At 51.9% G+C, this 15,036-nt stretch overlaps 1 protein-coding gene across 4 annotated transcripts in view; it reads right to left on the bottom strand.

Annotated features, from left to right (window-relative positions):
• The window catches only part of NEURL1B (neuralized E3 ubiquitin protein ligase 1B), a gene marked incomplete at its 5' end in the record, with an annotated part of 117,338 nt that overhangs the window by 16,619 nt on the left and 85,683 nt on the right, over positions 1–15,036 (bottom strand). The window lies entirely within an intron of this gene.

Genomic DNA, 15,036 nt, shown 5'->3' on the forward strand with positions numbered 1-15,036 from the left:
TTTCAGCTTTTTCCAAGAAATGCTCATGATACAGGGGACAAACCTGCTATTTTTCTTTGCTTCAGATTTCTTGCAGAAGCCGCTGCCGTCTTTATCTCCTCTCCACACAGCAGTTGTAAGGTTTGTTTTGTGTGTGTGTGTGTTTTTTTTTTCCTCCTAATTACAACTTCTCTACAGACAGAGGACAGGGAAGAATTCAGTTAAAAGCAAAACCGATGGAGCTATTTTAGTTCACAACCAGAGAGCCATTAGACATAACAGTGGCACCCAAGGAGGGCTTTGGATCTGTCCTAAGGGAGCCGCAAAACCACAGGGAAAGGGGAAAAAAAGGCCTCTAGGAAGATGTGCTTTCCAGCAGCCCTGCTCCCAAGATGGTGCAGCATTTTTAAACGCTGTCCATAGTTCCCTTTGTATTTACACACAGTTTAAACAGTGATCTGGCAGGGAGAGGGGAAAATGCTCTGGGAGGAACGCATGGCTGAGGAAGCTAAATAAAGAAGTGGCCAGGTCTTCAATCATCCTATATTTTATATATACAAAGGCTGTGATTCCACTAAGCTTTTCAGAAACAATATGTAAAGAATCCAAAACAGGGCAAAGGGATGGGAATAACTGGTTATAATTAAATGGAGGAGGGGGGGAGCACAGCTCCTCTGCTCTGCCAGGAGAGCTCCCCTGCAGGAATCGCAAGGCACAGAGGGGATTTCGGTGGTGGGAGTTCTGGCAAACTATAGGCAACCCACCGTGGGGATTTGGATGGTGGGTCTAACCCAGGATAAGCACCAGGGACCCCATCAGGGAGCTCTAAGACCAGGCTGCTATCAACCAACCCCTTTCCAAGCCACCCAAAGGGCTGAGAGCATCACATCCAAGCAGCTTTCCAGCAGCTTTCCATGCTCACAGCTCCCACCCAGCGCTGCCTCTCCTGCCCCGGCGTTCCCCCAGTGCGGGTGTTTCCTACCCAAATGTGCACCCCGTGCTTCCAGCTAGCTCACACGAGCATGGTTTTCTGGGCTGCATCTCAGCAGTTTGTGTTCTCCCATTCCTTCCGCTTCTGCAGCACAGCAATGCACAGGGGAGGGCCCTGCTCGTCCATACTGTTCTCGTTTCTTCTTCCTTCACCCCTATTTTCTCAAGTCATTTACTGTCATTGCAGTTTTCCGTGATTTTCCTGTGATTTCATCACAGCTGGAAAGCAGGCTAATTTTTTAATTATTTTTGGAGTTTTTCCATCCAAGCTAAGGATTCATTTCCCCTTTTTTAAATTTCTTTTTTTTTATAATGGGTCTTTTCCTTGCCTCTTTTTGCAACAGCTTTTTTTTTATGGCAGCGTTCCCAACTGTTCAGATCCTCTTCTCTACTCGAAGACAGGGCTTGGGTTAAACCACAGCCCCAGGACTGGAGAGATGGGTTCAGCACACCACCAAATTTCAGCTTTGCAGGAAAAGCTCCTGCAATGCAACTGCAGATGGTCACGATGTCAGGGATAAGGAGACTTAGTGCTGGATACCACAAGCAATGTAATTCTGAATACAAGGAACAGCTGGCATAGCTTGCTACACCGTGATTCTGCAGTGTTTTCCTTAATTTTACAGGTCTTTAGCTGAACATTTGACCTTCTCATCATAAACATGCAGACGGGACTTCACCCTGCTAATGCGCAGTCCAACCTGCACAATTTTTGTACATATATCGATGGCTGCTTTAGTTAATGCTCAGATGAAGATAGAGCTTTTTCCAAATAGATGGCATCCATGGCATCTTCAGAAGAAAAGCCAAAAAGAAAGAAAGAAAAAAAAAGGAGCTTTCTTTGCTGGTCCAGAAGCAGAGGAAAACGTTCCACCGAAAAGGACACATCCTTTTTTCCTGGGTTGAAGCTTTCTGCAATGCACAGTTTTCTGCTGTGCTACAAAGCCAGGTTGAGAGATGCTGGCGGGTTGTGCAACACTTGGCTGCTGTGTGGCTGAGCTGTGAGATCCTTTTCCACGGTATTTACAGGAATTAATAAGAGGAAACAAGAGCCACTTCAAGACATTAAACTGTCCAAACAAAAGAAAATACAGTCATACCATTACTGGACACACAATGACCTCAGCCCCTTTCTGCAGCTCAAATGTCTTCAATTATTTCAACACAAGAAGGTTTTGAGCAAGAGAGGTTTATTTTTAAGCCTCCGTGTCAATCTTCTTAACGCCAGCGGGATTTGATCCCAGCACACCTCAGTCAACATTTTTCTCCCGTTGCTCTTCCTTCTGCACCGCAGCCAGCAGACGACAAAGCCAGGTGAATCCGGAGCTGGGAGGCATTTCCTTGCACTGCTGAAGATAAAAGCCAACTTTTCTTGGGGAAAAAAAAAAAATAATAAAAAAAAGGCCAAAGCACTTCATTGCTCCTTCCCTCAAAGGAAGGAATGGCTCCCAAGAGATGGGGGCTGATGTGTGAATTATCCAGCAAACAAACAGCCTCAAAAGTGATCCCACACGGACGCTTGCCTGGCAGGGGAGGAGCAGGCAGAGCAAAGCACTGCTTTTTGTCACTTTTTCCCACCTTTTTGAAGTGGAGCTTGGACCATCATCCAGCCGAGCATGCTCGGTCAGTAACTTCAAAGATTTTGCCATGGAGATGTGAGCTGCTGTGGTTTTTATGGCTGGTTTAAGGTTTTTTGTATTCTTCCTAGATAGCTTACACTGATAAAATCCCACTGTATGGCCAACCGGCACACTCCTCACTAACTCTGGAGCTGAAAATTTTAGAAACCCCGATCAAAACAACACAAACAGCTGTCCAAAACCTCCAGTTTCCACCCAGATGGCTCTTGTTTCAATTGGCAGAGTCACACTTTAATTCAGAGTCGGTCGCTGGCCCTGTTTGGATGTGCTTGGAAAAACACACCTATAAATCACAAGTGAGAAACTGTGGAGGGAAAGAATTTGTTTCTCTTTGGGTGGTTCGTTTGGTTAGTTTTTGTTGTTGTTTTTTTTTTATTTTACTGCGGAGCACAGCTTTATTAGCAGACAAAAGCTCCACGATGGTGTGCTGACAGCCGAGAGCCTCTGCTGGTTGCGGCCACAAGAAGCCCAGGCAGCAGCACGGCCACGCGCCGTCCCGTGGCTTCTTCCAAGCACGTGGCACCATGCTGTGTGATGCTCCCAGGGGCTTCTGAGCTGCAAACACGTGGAAAAAGGGATGCCAAATGTAGGGAAAGACCCGATGCACCAAAACGGACCCACGTGGGGGCTCTCCCCCAGCCCCGAATGCTCAGGACGCTTGGTGTAACCGGTGCCACCGCTCCCAGAGCAGCGTCTTGGCATCCCCAGGCTGCTCTCGTTTGGGAAGCGGTGTCGAGAGCTGCAGGGAAGCCTCTTGTAAGCAGCGTGTCCCCCGCAGCGACCCGCTGCTGGCAGAGGAAGGGGAGCGCCCGGCTTCCCCCACGCCTCCCCGCGCGTCCCCCCGCGCCCGCCCAGCCCCTGCCAGCACATCGAGGAATTGGCTTCAGCTGAGCCGGATTGCACTCGAGATGTCTAAAAATAGCGTTGAAAATCAGCTCGGTGGCAGTGGCCAACGTCTCTGCCCTGGCACAGCTCCGCCGGGGAGCGGCGGTGGCCAGAGGTGACGTTGGTGGCACCGCTCCATGGAGGGCTTCCAGCAGCGGCACGCGCCGCGCGGCCCCCCACAAGGTGCGCTCGCACCGCTCCTGGGGGACACCCGCGTGTAGCACCCGTAGCCAGAGAAGCTGCTGGAGCTGGGAGAGGTGCTCAAAGTGCTGGTTCCCAACCAGAAAATCCTCTCCTTAGCACCACTGCAGTGTTTTTTTTTTAAGACAGAGCCCAGGACCGGCAAACCCGGTCCGTTTGGGGATGTTTTCGGCTCTGCCCCCTGTGCACGCAGAGCTCGGTGAGGCCAAGACAGCACCATCTCCTAACTCACCCCTTTAGGCTTCTCTGGGCCACCCAGCAAGGCAGGATCAGCAGCAGAAACTTTGAATGATTGTAAAGCACCAGAAGCCCTCATCTGGCCACAGGCAGTGCCACAGGGCCACACAGCAGCTCCCCAGCTGCGGGGCTCCTTGTGCTCAGAGATCCTGTCCGTGAGATGCTGCCATGGGGCCCCTTACCAGCTCCAGGCGGTGCCCAGCAAGGAGGGGGTGACACCAGGACACCCTCCCTGCTGCGGCCCCAGCCATGACACATCCCAGTCCAAGCCACTGGGCAGCCCCCTGTCCTTTGGCACGGGGACAGGAGTCCTGCAGCGCTGCTTCTGGCTGGCATCTGTGCCCCCGACCATGCCCATTGCTCCGTCCTTCTCATCTGCCTCCTGTCGACACCTCGTTTCCCCTAGCTCTAACCACTGACTTGGAGTATTTTCTGCGTGGGCAGGGCTGGCCCACGGTGTTTGGGATGGGGAGATGTCCTCCTCCTCTTTCTCAGAATTAACCATCCCCACTGGGGAAAGCCCCGGTGCAGCGCACGCCCCCAGGGTGGCGGGGGGCAGAGAAAGGACGGAGCTCAGCCAGCAGCTCTGCCCTGAGATCCCCCAGAGTCCTGGGGTCACTCCCCAAAGAGTGCCACATTTCCACCCCGCAAGGTGTGGTGAGCTGTGAGGCAGCATCAGTCCCTCCAGCAACTCATCCTTCATTTCCACAGACAGACACAAGCCAAAACTCATACTCCCGACGCTGGTACTAGCCCCAGGGAGAAAAGGGTATGAAAAAGATAGGGCTTTGGGAAGAGCGTTGGCTTGGCAAGGCGGGTGATGAGTCTGCTGTGATGAAGGATGGCTGGAGATGCAACAGCTCCAAAGCGATGTCCTGGCTCAGCACAGGAACAGCAGCACAGAAAGGGAAAGCATCCTGGGCACTGACCCACTTAACGCTCCTCCCCACCACCTTGGGTTCATTTGGAAGCTGTTGGAAGGGCAAGAGGCAGGGAGCAAATCAGGGAGGGAAAACAAATGGCCACGGGCCAAAGGCACAGGGGAAAAGCTTCTCCCCCCTTCTGAAACTCATACCTTTAAGCTCAAAGGCAAACCCGCGAGACTGGCAAAGGGCTGCCTGACACGGCTCACCGACTGATCCTGCCGGCGTGCCCGCGGGTTTCGGTGTTTACAGCAGTACGGGTTTTTTTGCACGGCTGTATAAACATTTACCAAATAGGAAAGGGTATAAAAAGATGTTTTGAAAATAGTTTGTTTGAAAATGCGAAGCGGTTTTGACCTCCCTGCAAGGAGCATACCTCTGCCCTCTCGGGATGGCCAGCTGGATGCTTGAAGAGGGTGGAAGAGATAGTAAACATCTCCGGGGAGCTTGGAAGCAAATTCTTGTTTTTGTTTTGCTTCTAAAGATAGCTTTTAACATTTCTAAGAGCAAGAGAGGTTTCACAATAAACACGGTACCTTGAAACCCAGTTTTGAAACGGGGCTAATTTTTAGTGCAAAGGATTTTTCAAAGAGGAAAACGCAAGCACGTGGCTGAAGTGACAAACTCCAGCTGCTTCCCATGGGGCCGGCGTTTCAGGGAGAACGAGCTCCCCGAGGTGTTTTACCAACCAAGCCTCCCAGCATCCTTGTCAGGCAGATGAGTCTTATTCGGGTACCAGATCCCAAACTGGAGCAGAGGGAAGGGATTTCCCAGTTCATCCTGGGAGCCTGCAGCGGAGGAGGGAGCTCAGAGCCGCGGGGATCCCCAGCCCTGGCTCCCCCATCACACAAAGGGGAAGGAACCTGCGGGGCTGTTAGGAAGTGCTGAGAGCCGTCACAGCGCTTATTTGGGAGAAAAAGGGACTGTTTCGGCCAAGTCCTTAATTACAAACATCACACCAGTGAAGTTCTGAAGCTCGGTTCGTAATTACCGAAGCTCTCCTTGTTCTGCTCAGCGCCATCAAACTGCAGCCAGCATCTGTCAATCTGATGATGGTGTCGTTAAATGGGGGAGAAAAAAAAAAACGCTGTTCCCTCTCACCTACAAAGAAACTGTCTGTGCCTTGTAATTTGTTGCCTTCATAAATTTAATTTACTTGAGCTTTCCTTCCTCGATTTGGCTGATCAAGTCAAACCATAAAGATTATTCATGGAAAAGCAACCATAGCTGGTTACTAGGATACAAAAAATCGCTCGGTACATTTCTCCAATGAATAATCCCAGCAGAACACACGCCAATTCAATAAATTATGAATTTCTCTTTCTCTTTTGAATAAACAGTGGGGTTGCAGAGGCATTTCTTGGAACCTTTTAAAATAAATTGGACCCTTACTTTCTATGTGATCGCAAAACAAACAGAAGCGATAGCCCAGCCTTGCAGGTGAGCTGCATCCTTTGTCTAGACATGGGAGTTATTTTGGAAGCAAGCAGGGTGCAAAGGGACAGCAGATCCATTATTGCCACTATCTGTGTGCCGACGCTGGCATTTGGCACGCTCACGTGCCTTTCCGGAGCGGGTAACGTAAGCAGTCGACTGAGCTCGTTTGGAAGGAGACGTTCGTGTTTCAGAAAAATCTCTCGTCCTGCACAATTCCATGTAGGCAAAAGGTCTTACACGAAAGAGCTGAGGCTGCAAGGTGAAGCGAGAGAGACGTTTTCCTACATAAGGTGGCAGCTGCCGAGCCGGTGGCTGGGAGGCCAGCAGCCCCACAGCATCCCCACGGATCAAACGCTGACCCAAGTGCGCTCTGACCACGGCTGCCCCGAAGGGTCTGGCACTCAGACCTTGCTGCAAACAACACCCAAAATCAGGGCATCGATTCTGGACACTTGACGGCATTTGGTCTTTCTCTGCACTTCTGCTCTCGATGCTCATCCTGTGGGTTTCGCCCCTCTGCTGGCAGGGGGCTCGCTGTGCCGGGCCCATTCCTGCGCCCATGTCCCCAGCCCTGCTGGCACACGGTGGCGTTTGCCATGCTCTGGAGAAACCCTGCTGCAGACTGGCAGGTAGAAGTCAGGTCCTTTAAGCACTTTGTGAAGTTTGTCCCCATGAACATGGGGACAGTGATCACATGGCAGTGAGAGCTGCTTTGTGAGCCAGCACAATGGACACCGCGCAGTACCCCGGGTGATGATCTTATCACCGAACGTGAAGCAACAGCCAGCTGGTAAATGATCTCAGGGTTTGGACTTAGAAACCCTTTCACTTAGCAGGATGAAGTAATTGGGAGTTTTGGATGGCACGCTGGGGAAAGCACCGCCAAAGAGCCCCTCGCCGAGGCACCCCCTGGGCGCAGATACCAGCAGTGGCTCCAAGCCCACCCTCGTCCCCAGGGGCCCAGCCCCACTGATGTCCCTCCCAGCAGGTGAGTAACAAACCTGCTTGTTAAGACCTCCAGTGACCCAGATGGCTCCAGTTTTCCCTATTCCACCAAGTCTCTGCTTTGGGATTAATCATCCAGCTGGCATCTGGAAAGCCCATGCTCCGAGCCCAGTCCTGCCTCCTCCCAAAAACCCGTAATGCACCGCAGCCCCAGTGGTCCCCTCCTCCTCCCAGCACTGCTTCTGCCCCCCGTCAGGACACCAGCCCCAGCAGATCATTTTCCTGCCCCATAAGGTCAGCCCGGAGCTGAGGCACAACGGGGAGCCCGGCCCCGCTGCTCCCACCAGACGCCAACCTCAAGCTCTGCTCGGGCTTCCTCCGTTAACCAAAACCATCTCCATCCAACCGTGCCAAGGCCAAGGCCCCAAGAAATAGCCACTTCCCCTCATTAGGATTTATGCTTCCAACCTTAGCATCGCGCCCAGCAGATAACTCCTGAACTCCACTCGGTGAGCTACCGAGCGCGTCACACCGAGCAGCCGCTGCCCCAGTGAGACCACAACAGATAACAGGCTGAGAAAAGCTGCTGCCACGGCGTCAGTTATCGCCGAGGAAAGAGAGATAAACCTGAATGAAATTATTTAATTTCTGCTGCCAAATGGGCTGTTCTATCTTTTATCTCCGGCTTGTCAAGCAGGGCTTGGCAGACTGCACGTTTGCGTTACGGAGGAGGGCAAAAAATCAAACAACTGTTTTCTGTGACATTTGGAGACCTGATGGAAAACTTTCGCTCAGGGAAATTCTCTCTAGACTGCCTTCCCGGCGTTATTATACAGGCTACGAAAAACAGAGGTTTGCTTTTATGTGGCCTACTTATTTCTGCCATGCAGCTGTAAGACACGATGCCATCAGGGGTGCAATCACAGGAAAACAGGAGTCACGGACAAATGGGTGGTTAACAGAGGACAACTCCTAAAATCCAGAAGTCTCATTATTATGTAAAGATCCCCAGCGAAACTAGAAAAGGAAACCTGTTATGTGCATGTACCCAACTCTACAAGCACGAACGCATCCATTTTTCTCCCTTCAAAGAAGCAGTAGCTCTTAAAAAAACCCTAAATGTGATTTCCCTGCTGTACTGAAAAGCTTTGAAACGCAGTTAAATGGCTTTTCTTTACAGAGCCTTCCTGGGTAATTCCAGCAGCGAGCAAGAAGTCGTTCCGTATGTTCCGATTCGGTTTCTTTATGCCAGTGCTGCGGGTGGAGAAAGGAAAAAAAGGCAGGGTTTTGCAGGAGCAGGGAAAGGAACGGGGTCTGCTCCTCGCGGTGGGAGACCTCTGAGCTGCTCCACGGCCAGAGGTCTGAAAGAATGGGAGAAAAAAAAACTTCTGGGAGCAAAGCGAGCCCTGCTTACACAAAGCAGAGGAAGAGATCTCCCTGGACACAGAGGGAAAAACAAATTAACAGGCAAGAAATCACTTTCCCCTCCCTCCCTCCGCCCCGAAGCCCTGCTTCATCTGTTCAGGCACCAGGAATTGAATGTGCCAGCACTCGGGGCCTGAGCCCACGGGGCAGCCACAGGTACTGGGGGTAGGGCTTTCAGGCAGGTGGCTCCGTGCCAGTGATTCGTGCCTTTTAGCATATAGGGAATAAAAAAAATAGAGCCAACCACGAGATGGGGAGCAACACAGAAAGAACAGCATCTCCTCCACACCAAGTCTGCCGTGGGATGGGGTGGGATGGGATGGGATGGGATGGGATGGGATGGGATGGGATGGGATGGGATGGGATGGGATGGGATGGGGAGGTTTGCAGGGAGGTGGCACAACCCAAGGGCATGAGGGCCACCAAATCAGGCACGTGGGCCACAGACAGGGCTGGCCCCTCCAGGAGGCAGCAGGCGAGGGATGCCAAGGGCAAGGGTGGAGAAACTGCCTGCGTGAGAAGGCGAAACAAAATATGGAAATGCTCCTGCAGGAAAGCTGCCTCCAGCTGCCATGGACAGAAAAGCCTCCCCGAGGCTGGACCTGGAGGCAGCTCCCTTCCCGCAGCCCCTCGGGCTCCCAGCTCCTGCAGTTGTTGGTAACACCACGCGCATCTGCCCTGTGGGTACGGTCTGCAAAGTGCTCTGCCAGCTCTGCCGTGCCGCCAGGAGCCCCAAAGGAGCCACGGAGCTCATCAGGAGCTGGGAAGGTGCTTGGCGTGGTCAGCCCCGAGGTTTGGATGCTGCGGCAAGAAGCAACAGCAGGCACGGCAAGCCAAGGAGCTCAGGGAGCAAGAAAGGAGACGAACGAAGGGGACGAGGCATTTGGGGACTCAAGAAGAGATGGAAACCACCACAAGGCAGCTGAGATGAGAGCTGGCACGCATTTCAGGGGATCACACCTGGCCTCATCACATCTCACCGTGCAAGCAGCCACCCCAGCAAAGAAGCCCCCGCTCATCCCCCTGCTGGGAGCAGCAGATTTGTTTCCCTGTTCCCCTCCCGAACCCACCCCAGTGCTCCAGCTGAGGAAAGCCCGCTCTGATGTTAGCCACCAACCTGCACAGATGGGCTCTGCAAAGAGTGGGATGCTGATGAGAAAGAAAACGTTCCCTTTCGAGGCAACCTGTGCAGAAGGACAGCGGCTGTCCGAAAGTGCAGCTAAGGAGGAGCAAGGTGCTTATCTTCATTCCTAACTGAGAAGTCACTGAACGTGGTGCGCGAGGAGGATCCTTACTAGAATGGGAGGAAAAGCACGGCATAAGCTGCCGAGTGACTCATCCTTTTCATGTCAAGTAAACATTAATGCTTGCACATTCAGACCTGACTGCCTAAAATTAAACACCTTAAACACACTTAAGCACCTCCATAGGTTGTCAGGTTTTATTGTGCTGAGAAGCAGCAATTTCCTTTGCCTGCGGTGAGGGCTCTCCAAGAGCTCTGCCTGCAACCACAGGCTTAGGTGTGAGGTGGGAAGCTGCACCGGGGTCAGACGGTGACGCGCAGCTCCCTCTTACCAGCGGCAATTATCCGGGGAAATAAAAGAGGAGAAAGTGCCATTTACTCCTACCTCTTCGTAACGCAATTCCTCTCTAAGCAACAAAAGAGAAGCGAAGGCACCTGGACACCACGGTGCAGCGTGAGAGCGTAAGGAAGGAGCGCACAAAGCTCCTTAAAGCTCTCGCCTTAATGACACACTTGGCAGTGCGCTGCGTGTGTCTGACAGCGCAACTGGCCACGGGGCATGACACACAGCTCCACTTAGCACTGCCTTCCACAAGAGGTGATGTCTTCCCGGGCTCGGGTGCCGCTGCCTGTACGGTCTCAGCAGCCTGGATCCAGTGGCAGGGCTGAATTAATCACGCCAGTTGGCTGTGGCACATTTTTGGGTATGTGCTGCGCAAGGCTGGTTAAAGATAGTCCTCGGGATACGATCAGGCAGTTCCAGCCCTAAATCACCGGGAAGGCTAAGCGGTTTCACAGGTTTCCTTTTGAAGAGTGGAAAAGCAGAAAGCTACAAAAGAAGCAGTGAATTAATCTCTTTTTTGCACTTCTGCGACCTTTTTCCTGGAGATGCTTCACGTCTGCACGTTAATTAATGAACTCTCCTACACCCATGTGAGCCGAGCAGCGCTGCCTGCCTCCTTTAAGCACAAGGCACCGTATGAGAAAGATGCTCAGGGGTGACGCAGGGAGTCAGCAGCAAAATCAGTGACAGACTGTAGAAAGCTCGACTCCCAGACTGAGAGAGGCAGGAAAGCAGGCAAAATGGGGCTGGTACCGAGGCAGGATTAACACCTGCAATCTTGGAGCTGAACCAAAGGCAGAGCAGAAACTGGTCCGCACAGATATCTTTTTCACTCAAACCAGAACAACCTGAAGTGTTATTTTGTAGTTTTGTTGAGGTCAAACTGGAACCAAACCAGAAACCTTACCGAGCTGATTCCCTGCTCGCAACGCCGAGAACTCCTCCTACAGTGGATCACAAGCAACTAAAGGGGGAGTGGGGACGCGGGAAGAAACCTAAATAAAAATGCTTCTTGTAAATGTGATTTTACCCCCTGCAAAAGGCAGACAGGTCCCTTCCCGCTAAATGGACTTCATCACTCCTCTCATTCAAAAGAAGTACATATGTTGTGACAACAGGCATCAGGATACTGAAAAGGACACACAGAAATGTCAGCTTTTACCCTCAAAAATCCCACTGCCCTGGCCATTGCCGTGTTGTAGCTGATTGAGAGGTGCAAGCATCAGCCCGGGAAAGGTCAAAACTCGGGATTTCTGGCTTGCTGAGAAAGGGTTAATTATTAAAAGCATCGCTCGCAAGAATGCAAAATAATTTATAGAAAATCAGAAACCGAAGCCATTTCTCCCAGAACAAGCCCCGTTCTCCCCCGTCCTTGCCAGACCCAAATGCCACTCATACTTGGTATTCCTCGCAGTTGTGAGGAAGGCAGTGGGAGAAGCGCTGCAACCAGATCCCAGCCGGATTCTTAAAAGGGAATTTGGCTCCTTTGTCAAATACCAACGGCCCTATTTGGGCCAGGATCAACAACTGCATCCCAACTGCAAAGCCCTTTGCTCCCGCCCTGGCCGGCGAGTGCCCCCTGCCCTCCCGCAGCTGTCCCCTCTGTGCCACCAGGCCACTCGGCTTCCCGACGCTCCCTAGATGTTCCTCCTCGCTATCTCCTTCCAGCCCCATGTAAGGGCTTCTCCGGGTCAGGGGAATTTTAACCTCTCCCAGCCTGCTTGTCCTCAAGCACCGCGGAGTCTCCTGCCCTCGTCCAGCCGCCAGCCCTACGGGAGGGAAGCGATCGGCACGGAGAAATTCGCGCCACCCACAAGGGCTGGGGCGCGGAGGGGAGTTGCTCATCAACGAGCTGGCCCAGGAGAGCAATTCCTGTACGGGGCCGTGATAAAGCATCCAACGGGGGCCATACAACACAGTGCACCCATCGCTGCCATCGGCCCGGCCCGCAGGCCAGGACACGTCCACATCCCCTCATTTATCTCTCACCTGTAGGAGACAGGAAAGCAACGCGCCTCAATACCCCAAATTTGCTCTTGCCCAACCGCCCGCCTGCAAAATGAGCGTGAACAATGGGCAGGGGGGTGAAGGAGAGGGAGGCAATAAAATCAATAAAAGCTCCCGGCCTGGGCTCCCCAGGGAGCTGCCGGAGGGCGAGGAGCGGCCAGCCCGGCGGGGACATGTCACGTCCCGCAGTAGCGACTTCCAGCAGCACCTCGGGGCCCGGTGTTGAGCACATCTGACACATCTCGGCTCCTTTCCACTCCAGTGCCTCCTCAACCGGTTCAAATATAGAAGCTGCCTTTCATTAGCCCCGGCCTATTACTCATTTCAATGCCACTCCGGGTAGAAACCTCGCTGCTAATTTGACAATGCCTTCACCCGTTGTGTGCTAACCATGAGATACTTGGCAAGCGCGGGGTTCCCAAGCTCCCGACACAGATTTCTGCCCCGCCGATGCCGTGTGCTCCGCTGCCGTTGAATGGAAATGTGGGCAGAAAGGATTTAAAGATGCAACGAGCGCCGAAAGCCTCTTTGAATAAATCTGTATGTAAAAATGAGTTGAACGGCGCTCAACAGGATTTAAAAATTAATTCCACTGTTTGAGGAGAGTATTTACATTTATATAGAAAACCTGAATTGTTGATTGTTCGGCTTTTTCAGGAGCCTAAGGATGAAGGTCCCTCCACACTTCCTCTACATCTGATCAGAAAGGAAAGGCATTTTCCACCTTCAGCTATTTATGGTGAACAAAACAACAAAAGGGGAACGACATCTGTAGGTTTCTACAGTTAATCATCTTAACGCAACAGGTAGGCAAATACTAGTTTGGGGGAGTTTTATTTTTGTTTATAAATAACCCACTGACGCACATAGGGCAGGGGAGAGCAATTCCTTTGTCAGTTGAAACAAGAGTGAAAATGCAGTGCTCGGTCTGCCAGGGTGAAAAAGAAAAGGTGCGCTTTGGACAAAAAAAAAATAAAAAGAAAGAAAGAAAGAAAGAAAGAAAGAAGAAAGACTTAATTCTGATTGATTATCTTTGAGTAATTCTCAACAGCCATAGCATTTATAAATAGGATTTCATCCAACCATTTAGTCTGCTGGAAAAACTTCACAGTTTTCAAGATGACTGTTCCAAGAACAGCCTTAAACCTGCTTCCCTCCCTGATGACATTTGGCTAATGAAAGACAAACAACGTACCCAAGAAGATCAATATGAAAAATTGCTGAACTCTGTCCAACTAGACAAAACAGATTTATATCCTTTAAAATTGCAAAACGCCCGTAATCTTTTCTGCAGTCACAGGCGAACAGCTTCTTTTGGCTATCGTTACCCCGTAAGAACCGAACACGGCTGAATTTGAGGAAGAGACACGCTCCCGGCGTCTTACAGCACATTAGCCAACAATGCTCAAGTGTCCTGCGTGGGTTTGCGCAATGTGACCGCTGTTTGCCAAGGGACTATCCCCAGCAAAGCAGCTCTCCGAAGACGGTCTCCACCTGGCAGGACAGGACGGCGTATTTCTAGGCCACCAGAACACCGCTGGAGTTGGGAGGTCTGCATAAATCAAGCCTTAAGTTTTTTTCCATCAAACTTTTTCCTCTTTCTCGCCGACTTTTAGAAGCGCCGCTAGGAACTCTTTCATCGCACAACTGCGGTGCAACTGATGTCATCCCTTTTTTTAACTTCACGTGTGTCAGGCTGTGCAGAGGGAGGCTGCTGAGGAGATACCGCTCTAGCGACAGGCAGAAGGGCTGGTACAACTCAGCCTTCTGTAAAACAGCTTGCGGCTAGATCCCGTGGCCAGCAGGCACAGGTATTTTGTCTTTGGGAAGGTCTAGCCTTACCAGGGGAACCTCCCTTGACCCGAGGATACAGCCCTGGCTCTCTCGGGTTTTTTGCATACGTCCCTTGACATTGCCTCCAGCTGAAAAGCTGCCCCACGAAATGAATTTGCTCCAAGGTCATGCACTCCTTACAGTGCCGGTTTGTGAGGTATTTAAAAAAATGCAAACTTCCGTATTGTGAAAGTAGCAGATTTCCCATTTACACCCAGCGGAAAGCAGAAGATGCATGAGCTCGCGACTAAAAATCAAACCACAGGTTCACAGCAAACCCGCAAGCCAGAAGCTTTCTTTTGTGCCTTGCGGGTCCCCAGTACCCTCTCTTTGCAAAGACAAAACACGGCACATCCAAATGCAAAGCCATTCCCCTCTCTATTCCTATATTCAGCTCCCTGGCTGCTTACAGGGCGGCATGTGTGTGCGCGTTCAATAGGTCCCCTTGCCCCTTCAACTAAGTTTAATAATACCCTTTTCATTCAGGGGAGCCCGAAGTACAAAGGATGCAAGGCAGGAGCTCCGCCAGAGCAGAAAAGCAAAGCAAACTGGGCGAAGGCACGGGCTGGCGAGGGCTCAGCGATCCCAAACTGTTGAATCTCCAGCGGGCAGCTGCCTCCGTGATGCACGGGAGGCAAAAGCCCAGCATTTGGGAGCTGGAGGAGGAAAAGGGACCCGCACGCCCCCCGTGCAAGGGCAGTTTGAACCCAGGGCAGGCTCGGCAATATTCCTGCTCCTGACCCTTTTCTTCCGGTGACTCGCCACAACGTCCTCCTGCATGAAAAAGTTGCACGGAAAAATACAAAAAGGGGAAGAAATAGGGGGAAAGGCGAAGCTCGGAGGGCTCAGCGCGGAGGCAGGGAGGCTGCGGGAACCCCTCCCGGCGGCGCTCGCAGCATCCCCGCCGCCCACCCTCGGCTCCTGCCCGGGGTCGCAGCCGACCCTCGG

The sequence above is a fragment of the Aythya marila genome, assembly GCF_965140915.1.
Source record: "Aythya marila genome assembly, chromosome: 14".
Taxonomy (NCBI): Eukaryota; Metazoa; Chordata; class Aves; order Anseriformes; family Anatidae; genus Aythya; species Aythya marila.